General features: G+C 42.2%; 1 protein-coding gene across 4 annotated transcripts in view; it reads right to left on the bottom strand.

Moving 5' to 3' along the window:
* The window catches only part of mecom (MDS1 and EVI1 complex locus), an 815,679-nt gene that overhangs the window by 513,717 nt on the left and 286,162 nt on the right, over positions 1-15,800 (bottom strand). The window lies entirely within an intron of this gene.

Raw genomic sequence — 15,800 nt, forward strand, 5'->3', positions numbered from 1 at the left:
TCTTTTTTCCTGCCAGTCTCCATTCTAGTAACAGTGAGCCACTGTTAGCATAGTTGGAATAGTTTTTCCTCAAATGGAGAGAAGAAATCAGAAAAATTATGGGCGGCACAGTGGTTAGCACCGCAACCTCACAGCTCCAGCGACCCGGGTTCAGTTCTGGGTACTGTCTGTGCGGAGTTTGCAAGTTCTCCCTGTGTCTGCGTGGGTTTCCGCTGGGTGCTCTGGTTTCCTCCCACAGCCAAAGACTTGCAGGTTGATAGGTAAATTGGCCATTGTAAATTGCCCCTAGTGTAGGTAGGTGGTCGAGAATATGGGGTTAATGTAGGATTAGTATAAATGGGTGGTTGTTGGTTGGCACAGACTCGGTGGGCCGAAGGGCCTGCTTCAGTGCTGTATCTCTCTAAAAAAAAAAAATTACCAACCCATAAACTTTTAAAAATCTGTCATATTAATGCCAATAGGAGACTGCTGAGCTCATTTTTTAAATGGCTCGTCTATAAGCCATAATACCGGGGTCGTGCCTTCAGTAAGCCAGTATTCCAGCATTGTATTTACACAATATTGTGAGGAGAGGTTATGGCATTTAGCAATTGCAGACAGATGTGGCCCAGCCCAGCAGTATCGCAAAAAATTGCAGATATTCTTTTTTTCTTGTTTTTGTTTCACATTTCTTCCCCATCCCTAAATTCTCTCCCACCTTCAAGGCATTTGACTTCTTTGGACACAGTTGTTGAGCACCAGGCTCTCTCTAGTATTATTCAGGTATCAGCAGGCTCTTCACACAAAGCCACCACAGTCCAGCATGATCATGTACTCATCCAGTGGCCACAAACATGCACTTATTAATCCAGAAGCATTAAAGGCCACTTGGAGTACACTGGTTGGAACCACAACTGTTTTCTTCTCACCAATTAACATAGACATTGCTAATTTATCAGGGCCTGGAGCTTCCACTAAGTTGCGCTGTTTCTTTAGCGGAATTTGCCTGAAAATAACCAAAGCAGTGCAAAAGATCGTGGAATTTCAAGGAAAAATTATGAACAGCACAAATCGAGTTTCCATAATCTTTTGTGCTAGTTTAATAAAACATTACACTAGCAACCAGTGCTGTGCACAAAACTGGCCATGCCCCCATATTGAATTGATCACCATGGTGAGTTTCCACTAATTGAACTCATTTGAGGGCCTTCGAAAAAGGTCTTAAAATTAAGGTGTTATTGTTAAGCACAAGAACACTAGTAAGTAAGTTTAAAAACTTTTTTAAAAAATGTATTCAGAAACTTAACATTATACACCAATATGACTAGCAAATGGTTCTGTATCGTTTTTTTAAAGTAATGTTTAGTTACTTAAAGTCAAGTTACTCACAGGTGGTGGGCTAGACACTGATTAAAATTACTTATTTTTTGTGATAAAACTATTTTCAGCTGTATTAATCAAACCGTACCAGGTTACCCCTCTTAAATATATCAAGAAATACTTTAAAGCAAAATGTTTTTTTAAAAATTATGTTCTAAAACACTGCCAATTGTACTGGTTCATTACAGATTTTGTGTTTGGGAATATGGGAATGAGTTTGAGTGGAAACTTGAGGAAAACATAACTTCTGAAAACTAGCACAATTTGAGCTGCAATTTGCGCCCAGATCTCCAATTGGACTCAAAGCAGAAACTCCAGGCCGACACGTTTATATTGAACATACTGTTCATGTGGCTCAACCTTTCAAGATATTGGGATCTAAACTCCTCACAATTGCAACTGCGAAAGTGAAGCCAGGGCCATCTAATCAGGCGTTTAGTTAACTTTTGATTCAGTGCTCCAACTACTATTCAGAAATTAATTTAAAGAGACCAATATATACACTGACAGGTGCAATTGTGCTTGCTATTGTGTCATTTTTGGTTTTTTGCTATTGTTACCTACTTTCAAATCTTCCCGTGTTATTTGATGCCATTAACCCTCCCCTTTCAATCTGGACAGAATTGCAGACCCATCAGGAATTCTGCTCTGTCTCTGCAGTGCAAGCAGATGGCATCCACCTACCAGTACCAGGCTCCCCCTAGTACCCTCACATTACAGTATACAATGGGAGGCACTCCAACCTGCATTTGACACAGCAGCAATGCCAACAAAGGCTTTGTATTTCAAAAGAAACTGCCACGGAGATATGCTGCAAGTGGAGTTATCATCTTCTTCCACCATATGCATTGCTGTTCCAATGGCTGTTAATGTCGCAGCCACCCTTAACTTCTAAACCACAGGGTATTTTCATTATAGTAGATTTGTTTTTAAAGAGTGTTCAATCATGGTTTAGGCAGTACAAGATGAAAGAATGCATGCCTGGGATATTAGAAAGCACCACTCTCCTTCGGGTGGTTGCATCACTTTAAATTGCTCCTGGTCCTCTTACAGGTCTGAGTCAATATCTACGAGGACCATATTCTAATAATTTAAATGACTCGTCCTTGCAAAATCAGTCAAGGAAGGTCACAACACTGCATTCCCCACCACTTAAGATACCCAAGTTTAAATTGGGCAATTGTTTAAATCAATTAAAAAGGTGCCAACCATTTTTCATTTCCATTATCATCAATTACAAAGTTGCCACTTGTAGCAAGTTAAGCGCTCCATGTATTTCAGGTAGAAACAAGTGTTAACTCAATAGTTGACTTCTTCAATAAATATGCTTGAATAATTGCTACAAATTGATGAAGTGCGATTAATTATGATTTTTTTTGATGAGTTTATCCAGTTATTGTTTGATATTTTTCAGTCATTCACCTCTTGAGTCTCTTTTTCTTCCCCTTGATCTGAATCATCAATTGGTTCAATCACCCCTACTTTCCCAGAATAGCTGTGGCTTCCTTCCTTCTGAGGATGTTCCTCATTGCCAGACACTATTGTTAGCTGTAGTGTTTCCCTCAAAATCCTCCAATGCATATAGCAGACAAATCGGGTTTTCACCAACACTCCCAGTGGGGACTGAATTTATGCATTATGCAAGCAAAGGCAAAGTATCGTGCTTCTACCATCACGATGATGAATAACTGACCCCATATTTTATGCTTCATTGGATCACCCATGATCTAATTGAATGTCAGAACAGCCTTGAGGGGCTGAATGACCTACTTGTGCTCTTATGTTCCTATTGGTTTCATGGGCCTGAAGGTTTGTCAAGAAAGGTCTGTTTTCAGCACCACTTCTTCATTGCTGAATAAATCCTAACTTCACAAATCAGGGAGCAGGCTGAGGTCAGCCCATTCCACACCAACAGCTTTAGAATATCCAACATGGAAAAACCAAGGAAATTAGAAATTTCAAGCAGCCACCAATGCAGAGAACTGTATCCTCAACAAACTGGTTGTGCCTTTAGGAGTTATACAGCATTGCACAATATTGTGCGTAGACCCCTGGTAGGCACAGGCACCCATAAATGAAGGCAAATTCATGGCAATGAGGTATATCAAGAGCAGTGTACTTCCCAAAACACGAAAGGGATAAGCAAAAATAAAGGGCAAAAAAACTGATTGTTGTTGAGAGTCTCCTTTCATATGAGAAAAGAATCTGTGAACTAGTGAAATAGTTACATTTGTGAATCTATTAAACTCTGCCTATTTTTTCATTTGTTTGATTTTCGTATTAATCTCACTCGTCCAAACCAATCTATCCAGATAAGCGTCTGCCAATAGCTATAGTATATGAACTGGACTGAAAGATTTTGATGTTTAATCTTACATTAAGCAGAACATACAGTAGAAAGTTTAGAAGCTGTTAGCAAGATTAGAGATTAGAAAAAAAAAATGTTCTCCCTACCCACCCCCCACAACCTCGACCCCAGCCAGAGTTTTCTATCTGTGTGTATCAGATTCTCAGGGAAGGTAGTTGATTTGGGGTCAATTGATACCTTTTAAAGGGAAATGATTGATAGCTGTTAGGAATAGGGATTGAGGATTCTAGAGCTAGATTATTGTTTATTTTTTTCAGGTTAGGGAGAGGAAAGAACTCAAGGGCAATTTTATAAGTTTGCACTCTTGGCATAGCGCCAGAAGTGTACCTTGGGAATTTGAGTATAGTGATCAGCAGGCCTTACAAGTTGTTCAACCATCAGGAACACAAAATCAAGAATTCAAGCTCAGAGTTCAGAAGAATTTTTCATCCACGATGGGTGGAAAATTTTCTTGCAGCGTTCTTAAACCTCCATGTACAAGCTCTTGATCTCCTGGCACATGAAGCACTGCACCAGGGACATAATTGTGTACAACTTACTCTTCAGCTTTACTTACCTACGGACCCAGAGAGCCATATTATCAGCAGCCCTGTAAAATTCCTACACCTATTCAAGGGGAGCCATCCCATGCCTGGTGCCATGGTGGTGGTATTGGTGGTGATCCAGATGCTAGGCGCGATTTTCCTGGTATGAACTTTCTCCACTGGTAAGGAAGTCCATTCCAGAATAATCAAGTACAGCAGCTGGATAGCACAGGTTTGTAGGGCTGAATGGTCTTATCCTGCTCTGGAATTTTTGGTGTTCTCTTGAGTGTCGGAGGTAGCCAAACTCAATTTTTTTTTCTGAAGAGTTTTCTAAAGGAGCATCAGCAATTTTTGTTTGTTCTCAGGAATTCACTGAAAACATCCCTGGTGCCACTGAATATTCAAATACTATAATTTTGCTTCCAATGACAAGTTTCACAAAGTAACTTCGAAACACAGTTTTGTTTTTTTAAATGTTGAAAAATTAAATAATTTTACCGCAAATATTGTGCCTCATAAAGTGGATTAACAATGATTTTAAAGCATTTTGATGAGGTAAAACAGATTATTCCATCAAAATTTATTTCCAAAAATTGAGACATCAGAATATCAGGAGTGACCGAATTACCAGATCCAAACCTAGAAGGTTTGTCTTTGAAATTTTTAAATCAATTTGTCTTTCCAGCATGGTGATGAATTCAATTCCAAAGTTTTCCTTTCCGAGAAAATGATTCCTATTTCGTTGCTTTGTTAGAAAAATGCCATTGTAAAATAAGTTCTGTCTTAGCATTGCCACTTTCAATAATGCACATTTTTAAAGACACTGCAATATGTGCCTGTAGGAGAAGCACGGAAGGGGAACCTGTAAATGCCACCAAGCACTAAAGGGCCTGTCTCTGCTCCATTCTCGGTTACTCCTTCAATCACACGACTCCTGAGAAATATTCATTAATTTTTAATAACAGCGAAAACATTTGTTCCCGTGACAATATTTGCATCGTTGAAATGATTTTCACCTCTGCCACAAGGTGTACTATCAGCTCATACATCACCCGATTACTTGGAGAGCAGAAAGACCCTCAGTCATTAGTGAGTGAATTAGGGATGATCTAAAGCACTATTAATCACGGTGACAAAAGCCTTAATGTTTCTGTGACCCCAGCAGAGTCTGGGGACCTGAGTGGAGGCGGAGGGAGAAAATGGAAACATATGTTTTTTACTGAAATAGTCCACCTCAGGAATTGTGCTGGGAAAATTCCCTTAAATATATTATCTAGCATTTCAATGCCCTGCCAGCAATGTCTGTGAAATTGCCCTTCAAGCAATTATTCCTGCTGTTTCCTTCTCTGCCATATCTACGAAATAACCTGTTTATTTTATATCTATAACGTACACACATATAAAATTTATTTTTATGGAATAAATATTAATTGTCTTTTTACTAAGAGACTGCTTTTATGAGAAAGGAGAAATTGTGTTCAATTCTTGAGCTGAGATTCTGTTAATTTTGCTGCATTTTAATTTTTTAAAAATTGGTGTGGAATTCCCTTTGTTTTTTTCATGTATTTAATTCATGAACTGTACATAAATGCACATTTTGATTCACTGCACCATAGCAAGATTATAAGCATAGAATCAAATATACTCTCTCAAAGGAGCAATGTTTAACCAACTTTTTATATGCATATTGGATTTGAATAGTGTGTTAATTTATTTTTTATCATTTGTAATCTGCTTCATATCTTTGAGTTCTTTCTGATTTTGTATTATTAAATATTCCATACAATATATTGCTTTCACCTGTTTTATGAAGAACTGTTTATTGATTGAGACTGGTCGCTTACTAAACATTAATCACACTTGCTCAGAGTTCTACCTTTGAGTCATAAGCCTTAAGGTCCTGAATGAACTAGACATTTTGTATGATAAATCTCTCCAAAATATCTCAACCATAACACAGGTCCTCATTAACTGCTCATTTACCCAAGATGCACTCTGGTACGCAAACGTTGACAAATGTGCGGCAAAGCCGGGGTTATTTTTTACACTGACTCTCAAGCCCCTCACTTCAGATTATTCATTTATTAAAGCAATCACAAAGGGCTAGATGTTTAATATTGCTCTCACCAAATATGAAAATGATCTACTTGCCTATTCCATGGTTCCTCTTAGGGCAAGTAATTCATCAACAACTGAGGATAAATGGGCCACTTCATTAGAGCCATAATTTATGAGATGTAAGTAAGCTCCACACAGCAGCCACACCTTGATGCTAACACTTGTAATCCTGAAACCACTGAGATCCTTCACAGCCATTGACATTTGGAGACTAAAGTTAAACCTCACCCTCCCCTAAACAAAATACACAATCTATTGCAAGAACTTTGTGAGCTTTACACTAATTAAACATTAAGTAACATACCACCATGCAGATCATATGAACTCATAGGCTGTGTTTATGCTGTAGTCCCCTGTCTCTCACCTCTGAACTGCACCGTCTGTCTGATCTAGTTATGTGCTAGTGGTGATCTCATTTCCAACAAACCACAGCCGGAGATTTGCATCTGTTATACATCTTTAAAGGTCTGAAACCAATTTCTTGTTTCATAGGCTGTGAAAATACTAAAAGTTCTGTGGGTAGGAGTTTCTACATAGGCAAGAATTAATATCTGAAATCACTTACCTGTTACTATGTTGCACTTCATCCCATGTTTCACACCCATATCTCCCTATTGCATGGTCCTCTGTTCAACAGCCAAGTGCAACACAAACATTTTCTCGACACCCCTAACTGTGTCCAACGAGTAGCAAATAATGGGCATTTATGAAGAACGTCTAATCAAGTCTCACACATTACAGTGATGGCAACTCAACAATCATGACCGTTAACTTCAAAATAAAGCACTCAGTTGCCTGAATTACTACACCACCATCAGATCTATTTGTTATAGTTATACTTTTTGATGGATTTTTGTGTCATCAGGTGAGGAACGTCTTTTCTGAGCAGTGAAACATTTCTCCACTTTTCGGCAGCCCATGTCAGTAATAAAGATTCCCAGCAGAAGGTGACATAGATGGGGTATTACCATGCCCTGACAATGTGCCTTGAACTCCTTTTATCTCCTTGCATCTCCTTTTATCCTTCTCCTCCCTCTCCAGGCACCACTACTCTAGCAGTGTGAATGTTTCCATTTCCTACACAAGTCACCCTAATGGGTTGTCTGCGTGAGACTGCAAACTCAGTGCCAATTTGGGGCAAGCAATGACCATTTCTGTGCATAAATCTGCTATGAGCTGAGTTTGACCTTTCAACTTACGATTAAATTCAAACTCAGATCCTACATGTGAAAGAATTATGTGCTAACCTACTGTGCACCATATCATCCAATCAGAATTCTATTTCTGTATAAGACTATCATTTTTATACCTCCTTAAATATTAACGCATCAGCTTACTTGGATAATGGACCTTCAAGAAAAGGCTTTCTGCTATAGTGCTTACGTTTTTCTAGAACAAGGCATTGGATCCCAGTTTTTTTAAATTTTAAGTTGTGTTCTGTGCAATGGAACATTCAGGATAACCAGTACAGACCAGTTGGGCCAAATGGCCTATTTCCATGCTCTAAATTCTATGTAATTGCCTTCATCCAAAATTCTGCTGCCAGTGTCCCTACTTGCAGCAACAGTTGAGGCCAATGAGTACATTGCTGCAACCACCCCAGCCACAGTCAGGCAACTAAGTAGAGAGCAGAAATCAAACCTAGATCCTTAAGGGTGTGTAAGCGTCAGTACCACACTGGGTGGTTTGTTTACCCACTAAGCCATTGGGGCAGTTCATCCTAAAATTTTAAGAACTGACATGATATAATTCAGACTTGTGCTGCTGTGAATTGCTGTAAATGCCATATAACTCTAGTGCCCCTGCCCTAACCTGCATCAAGTCTCGTTCACTCATCACCCCTGTGCTCATTGACGGACACTGGCACCCCATCAAGCAATACCTTAATTTTAATATTCTCACATCACTCTATGGCCTTGCCCCTCCCTATCTCTGTAATCTCCTCTCACCCCATAACTCTCTGAGGTATCCTCTAATTCTAGCTTCTTGAACATCCCAATTTTAATTGCTTCACTATTGGTGGTCATGCCTTCAGCTGCCTAGGCCCTAAGCTTTGGAATTCCCTCCGCATATCTCTCCGCCTCCTTACCTCTCTTTCCTCCTTTTGATGCTCCTTAAAACCTACCTCTTTGACCAAGCTTCAGCCATCTTTCCTAATATTGTCTTACATGGCTCTGTGTCAAATTTTGCTTTATAATGCTCCTGTGAAGCACCTTGGGACATTTTATTATGTTAAAGGGGCTATATAAATACAAGTTCTTACTGTTGTTGTGATTCTATGTAATAGCACACATTTCATTACAATAAACCATGAATATTGAGTTACAGTGAAGAAGTGTATTATATACACACACACTCTCACATAAACCATGTTAGAATGAGGGCTGAATGTAATGCTCCCAGGGATACTGTTATAACGAGAATGAGTGTATTAATCTTCTATGCTGTTTAAGATCCAGTGATAATAATATTTTAATAACCTTATTGCATCAGTGAACATTTTTAAATGTTGTATATTTATCAATGAGAGTAAGTAGATTTTCATTAGTACCTAGCAGACAAAGCTCAGCCTGGAGCATAATTTGTAATTTAAACTAAAGGTCACCAATAGATTTAAGGGGGACACACTAGGCATAAACTCTACTGTTTTAGTGTTCTGTGAAATATGGATATCATTTACATATTTAAATATATATTCATTTACTCGAAAACTCCTCTGACTTGTACCACCCATCCTCCATTTCCATTCTTCTTGTTAACACAATAGTGAAATGACATTGCTCTGTAACTGGAAAACTGGTATAAAATGATCTGGATTTAACCTAAATTGTTCTATCAAAATGACATGGGAGTTACTGTAACTTTCTTTGATGATTTCCAGTTCGAAAGTGAAGGATCTGAAATAGTCTTAATATTCCAGGCTCTGCCCTCAAAGTAAATGAATAGAAGACATGAGAAGAGAAATGTTGAGAGGCACAGGTGCGGCTTTAGGATTCCTAAAGCCCCCAGCCCTATTTCGAGAGCTGTATAGCCTGCAGGTGAGATAAATGGTCCCCTGCTGCTGTTAGGCATGCCATGAATGATACCTCCAGCAAGGCCCTGTGACTAGAAACTAGTCAGCCTTGAAATTAACATCCTGAGGAAAACCTCTTTCTCCCCTCCAGACAACAGCAGCTTAAGAGAAAAACAACAGATGACAAAGGAGGTTCAGGCAGACAGTGGGGAAGTCAGATTCTGCGTTAAAGGAAGTGTTTGTTTTTCTATCACACAGATATCGCACTGTGCTTCCAGAAGCAGATAATGGCTTCTGCCAATGGGGGCGATCCCATTGCTTCCTGTAACACATGCACAGTTGAAAGTACAATAAAGGATGATGACCTTTGACACCTCAAAGAGCCTTCAATTCAGAGCTCTGGATGCAATTAAATGTGCTGAATTATTCACCTTAATGCAATGATGTCTGTAGGTAAATCTGATAAAGGGAGACTGAGTACTCACCCCACACAGTGGGCAGAAACCACACTAACATTCCACAGAATATTTTCCAACATAAAACATGGCCTAAAACACCTCCCATGTTATGCAACCAAAATATTCATAGTGGGCACCAGTCCAAAATGGTAGCTGATGTGATCTCTGACATAAATCACGCTGGAATTATTTTAGTGGAGAGCTGCAGTTCATTACTTTCCAGTTTTCCACGCGAGAAAACATTTGGAAATTAAGTTGATTAGTTACATTTGCCAAAACAAAAGTTTTGCAGGTTTATTATTCAAAGGTATGCAGACAATACAGATACAAACAGGCCTGACCTTTATATCATTATGCCTGAACACAGCAGAGTTTATTGTCCTACTTAAGGAATCATTTTACTTCACCAATCTTAATACATCTGATAAAAGCTTTTCCCAAAGCTTTTTGTCACTGGACTGACCTTGCACTTTTCCTACAGTCAGCGTACTGCTCTTGGCTCCATGGAGCAGCTGCCTTGTAAGAAACAATTTTCTCTTGAACACTGTAATATTGACAAAAATATTACAGTGATTAAGGTACTCAACTATTGGAGCTCAACTGTTACACTATTATTATCCCCCTACATTTAAAATAAATACTAAAAACCTCTACAATAAAAATGAAAAACTGTAATTACTGGAAATCTAAGATAAAAATAGAAAATGCTGGAAAGATACAGCAGCGTGATCAGCACCTGTATAGACAAAAGCTAGGTAATGATATTTTGAGCGCCTGCAATTTTGAAGTGTCGTTACTGTGGGAAACACAGCAGGAAAATTGTGCACAGCAAGGTCCCACAAATAGAATGGGATAAATTACCAGAATAATCTCGTTTTTTTTTAATGCCGTTGGTTGAAGGATAAATCTTGGCCAAAGGAAAATGCCTTTTCTTCATTGAAGTTATCCTGTGGCATCTTTTACATCCACATGGGAAGGCAAATGGAACCTTGGTTTAACATTACATCCAAAAGACAAAGCCTCAAATCGTGGAGGATTTCCTCAGTACTGCATTGAGGTGTCATTTTAGATTTTGTGCTTAAATATGTGGAGTGAATCTTGAACCCACAACCTTCTGACTCAGAAGCAAAAGCACTACCTGCTGAGCCACATAGCTTCCCCCATTTTTACCTTATCCATTACTCTCTCTTCTGTCTTTATTACCTGTACATAAGCAGGTGCAGCCACACCTATCTATACCTTTGGACAGAGGACCATTTCTCACTGAGCAATTCTTGGACCAACATTAAAACTGCAAGAGAACTGAAATTTGTGTTGGATTCCAATTTAGTATTGCTATTACTTTATTTCTCTTAGAACGGTAAGTTTAAACACTTCTCCTGACCGTTTTTCTCTTTAGTCTGCTTCATTAAACAGTTCCCTTAGGAGGTAAGACAGATAGCAAACAAAGTGGTCTCTTGTTAACTGAAAAGTGATTGCCAGAAGTGCAGAACTGACATTGTTGCCTCACAAACATACCCAGGTTAGGCTTTGCAGTGTTACCGTGACATACCAGGAAATGCAGGATGTGTTTCTTATCAGTGATGCCGACAATTTAATTATGCCTACAGAAGGAAACCACTTGTCTGTGATAGTCTGATGATTAAGGTGTTGAAATTCTGCTCCTGTGCACCAGCAGCCCAGGCACTGCTAGCACAGAGGCAGTTGAAAACCGGAGTCAGACTCCATGGGCTGAATTTTTGGCCCCCCACCCCACCCCGAGATTGGGAATGGAGGCCGGGGTGTCTTGGAAATACCGGCGCCAGCTGGCGTGTCAGTTTTAGGACACCATTGCCGGCGTCGGCAATATTATCCGGGGCAGGGGTAGGGCAGGTCAGGAATCCCACTCTCCTCCCTGTTGAGGCCAAGTAAAGTGACCATCTGCCTGGAGAGACGCAATCTCCTGTGACACTGGGTCTCAGTCATCACCAGGTAGCTCCGTCTTTGGCGGTAGATCCTGTGTTGAGGTTATTGCTCCCAAGCCCTTTTCAGCCCCTCTTTCCTCTCTCATGCCTTCCTGCTGCCCTCATCCATGACACTCCTGCCCTCGGTGGGTGAGCCAGATGCATGGCGGGGGACATCAGCTGGGGCGCATCTGGCATGGCCTCCAAGGATCTCTGTGCCATCAGTGCCACTGACTGGTTCATGCTACTCAGTGTCTCATGGATCTGGTGGACATCAGTGCACAGTTCCTGCATGCATTTCGAGTGATGCTGCATATGGCTCTCAAACAGCTTATCACTCCCTATGGAGGAGCTCGTGCACTCATAACTCTGGGCCACGGTGGCGCACATGAGCTGGATGGACTCCTCCATCCTTTGCCATGACCCCACACTGCCTCAGGGAATTCCGACAGGTGGGAGCACATTTTCTGCTGCTGGTCTAGGTACGGCCTCCTTTCCTGTGATTTGTGAGGCCCTGCATCTGTGTCCACATGAACAGGGCTGTGCCTATCCTCCCTCCTCCAAGAGGAACTGACCACAGCTCCCTCTGCCTCTGGTACCTCGTCCTGCACACTAGTGTCATGATCATCATCCTGTGTCACCATAGCTACACACTTGCGAGGATCCACCGAGGTGAGAGTATCTGAGCTGGTGGATGGTGCACTTGTAAGGCTTGATGGGCTTCTTCCTCCTTGTGTAGCTCAGGTCCTGTGGAGGGAGAGGGTGCCTTGAGTTAGATGTCTACACCTCTGGGAGACAGAAGAAGAGCTGATGAGATCTAGCCTAAGAGAGCAGAAACCACTGCAGTGCTGAGGCTACTCAATGCTACTCAGTGTGTAACACACTGTAGAACAGGGTGGAGTGCACTGCACCCACTTAATGACCACATTGCCCTCTGTAATCATCAGGTGCACCAGGAGTTCTTGTCCCACCAGGTCAACTGCCTCCTCTCCCACTATCCTGGGTACTCCATGGGAGTTATTCCATTGAGGGAGGGCACTCCTCCTTCCAGCTGCGCCCTCTCCCTCGCACTGTGCATGCATTTCTCCTGCAAGGACAAAAGAGAATGAGATAAGGCACTGCTGTCCTCTGTGTCCAATGTCATCTGCCCCTATCCATTAGGAACTGCATGTCTCAATGATGGTAGGTCCTCAACAGCACTATGGCTCTGAGCCATTCTGAGAGTGTCAGTAAGTGTCCTGGGCACCCCTCCCATGTTCAGGAGCCATATGCACCCTGAGGATCCTCAGATGCTGTATCTGCTGCAGGTTGCAAGCCCTGAATCCTGTCTGGAAGGTTGGGAGTCATACTCACCTTGCCAGAATGTATGAGGTCGTTGAACCTTTCGCAGCACTGGATCCAAGTTCTCCTCGTCTCACTTCTTGCGCTCATGCAACAGCAATCTGGAGCCAGGCCTGCTTAGTGTCAACTGGTGGCCTCCTCCAGCCACCCTCTGGGGAAAAGACCTCCCTCCTCTCCCTCATGGCCTCAAACATGAGATTCAGTTCAGCATCATGAACTGAGGGGCAGCCCTTACCCTGTTTGCTAGGCCTTTGGCTCCCTTGGGTCATCTCACCACCCTTTGGATCAGTGGAAGGCTTTGGTAGGATCAACAGTTCTCTTCTTCAGGATAACCAGCAGCCACAGGAATGGCTGCCATGGGGACTCTAAGTCAGTCCCACACTTGATCTGATCCGCCTCTGTTCCCAAGCCCATATAATTGGACTGGAAACCCGTCTCCATACCAATTAAGGTCTGAAAATTGGAATGTTTATCAGTTTCTGACCTGAGGCAGGTTTCTGACCTGAAAACAAACCCGGCACCTGTTTCCCTCCTCTGTGGCGAAAATTCAGCCCCATATGCCTGATTTGAGGGCGCCCTGTACTTTCCGATGGGATTGTGCCAGGGGTGCAGGAGGTTTATGTTGCTTTATGATGATGCATTTCATTATAATCTTGGGAGTGGAGGTGGGTGACGTTGCTGCCTGAGGACTTCCAATGCATTGCATTATTGGCACAATAATCCTATCCTGAGTGGTGTGAAACAGGGCTGTGTTCTCGCACCCACACTTTTTGGGATTTTCTTCTCCCTGCTGCTTTCACATGCGTTCAAATCCTCTGAAGAAGGAATTTTCCTCCACACAAGATCAGGGGGCAGGTTGTTCAACCTTGCCCGTCTAAGAGCGAAGTCCAAAGTACGGAAAGTCCTCATCAGAGAACTCCTCTTTGCTGACGATGCTGCTTTAACATCTCACACTGAAGAATGCCTGCAGAGTCTCATCGACAGGTTTGCGTCTGCCTGCAATGAATTTGGCCTAACCATCAGCCTCAAGAAAACGAACATCATGGGGCAGGATGTCAGAAATGCTCCATCCATCAATATTGGCGACCACGCTCTGGAAGTGGTTCAAGAGTTCACCTACCTAGGCTCAACTATCACCAGTAACCTGTCTCTAGATGCAGAAATCAACAAGCGCATGGGTAAGGCTTCCACTGCTATGTTCAGACTGGCCAAGAGAGTGTGGGAAAATGGCGCACTGACACGGAACACAAAAGTCCGAGTGTATCAGGCCTGTGTCCTCAGTACCTTGCTCTACGGCAGCGAGGCCTGGACAATGTATGCCAGCCAAGAGCGACGTCTCAATTCATTCCATCTTCGCTGCCTTCGGAGAATACTTGGCATCAGGTGGCAGGACTATATCTCCAACACAGAAGTCCTTGAAGCGGCCAACATCCCCAGCTTATACACACTACTGAGTCAGCGGCGCTTGAGATGGCTTGGCCATGTGAGCCGCATGGAAGATGGCAGGATCCCCAAAGACACATTGTACAGCGAGCTCGCCACTGGTATCAGACCCACCGGCCGTCCATGTCTCCGTTATAAAGACGTCTGCAAACGCGACATGAAATCGTGTGACATTGATCACAAGTCGTGGGAGTCAGTTGCCAGCATTCGCCAGAGCTGGCGGGCAGCCATAAAGACAGGGCTAAATTGTGGCGAGTCGAAGAGACTTAGTAGTTGGCAGGAAAAAAGACAGAGGCGCAAGGGGAGAGCCAACTGTGCAACAGCCCCAACAAACAAATTTCTCTGCAGCACCTGTGGAAGAGCCTGTCACTCCAGAATTGGCCTTTATAGCCACTCCAGGCGCTGCTTCACAAACCACTGACCACCTCCAGGCGCGTATCCATTGTCTCTCGAGATAAGGAGGCCCAAAAGAAGAATCTGGAATGTAGTGCACTCCTGTAGACTCTCAACCACCAGAAAAATTTTCAGCATAACAGTTTGGAGAGAAAAGTCCTTGTTTTTGTGCTACTATTGATTTTGTTTTGCTTTTTACTGGCCATTTCTTTGGATTGGATCCTTATTTATTCCATTTGGTTTAGTTTCAACTTCATTGCCTTTCAAGACACCGTCAAGTTTTAAAAAATTATTCATTCAAGGGATGTGGGCGTCGCGGGCCAGGCCAGCATTTATTAAGTGATTACTTTTGAAGTGTAATCACTGTTGTTTTGTAGGTAAACACAGCAGCCACTTTGCATACAGCACGGTCCCATCAACAACAATGTGATAATGACCAGTTAATCTATTTATGCTGGTGTTGACTGGGGGATAAAAGTTGGCCAGGTCACTAGGATTGTTCTTTGAACAGTGCCTCCATCCACCTGAGAACACGCATGGGCGCACTTTAATATTTCATCCAAAAGACAGCAATGCCAATAGAAGTACACTGTCCGTACTGCACTGAACTATTAACCTAGATTATGTACTCAACTCCTAGTGTTTGGTTGGAAACCCACAACTGTCAGGTTAAGAGGTGAGAATGCTACCAATGAGTCAAGCCTGACACCACTTAACAGAATCTTCCTTCATTTCAGTACAGTATGCAGCAGCAAAAGCACATTTCAAACTTTGCAGCCTACAGGAAGTGCAAGAGGCACTTTAAGAGGCAGCACCAGTACAGTTGGGCTCCTGCGCAGG

Source organism: Heterodontus francisci, chromosome 11, assembly GCF_036365525.1.
Source record: "Heterodontus francisci isolate sHetFra1 chromosome 11, sHetFra1.hap1, whole genome shotgun sequence".
Taxonomy (NCBI): Eukaryota; Metazoa; Chordata; class Chondrichthyes; order Heterodontiformes; family Heterodontidae; genus Heterodontus; species Heterodontus francisci.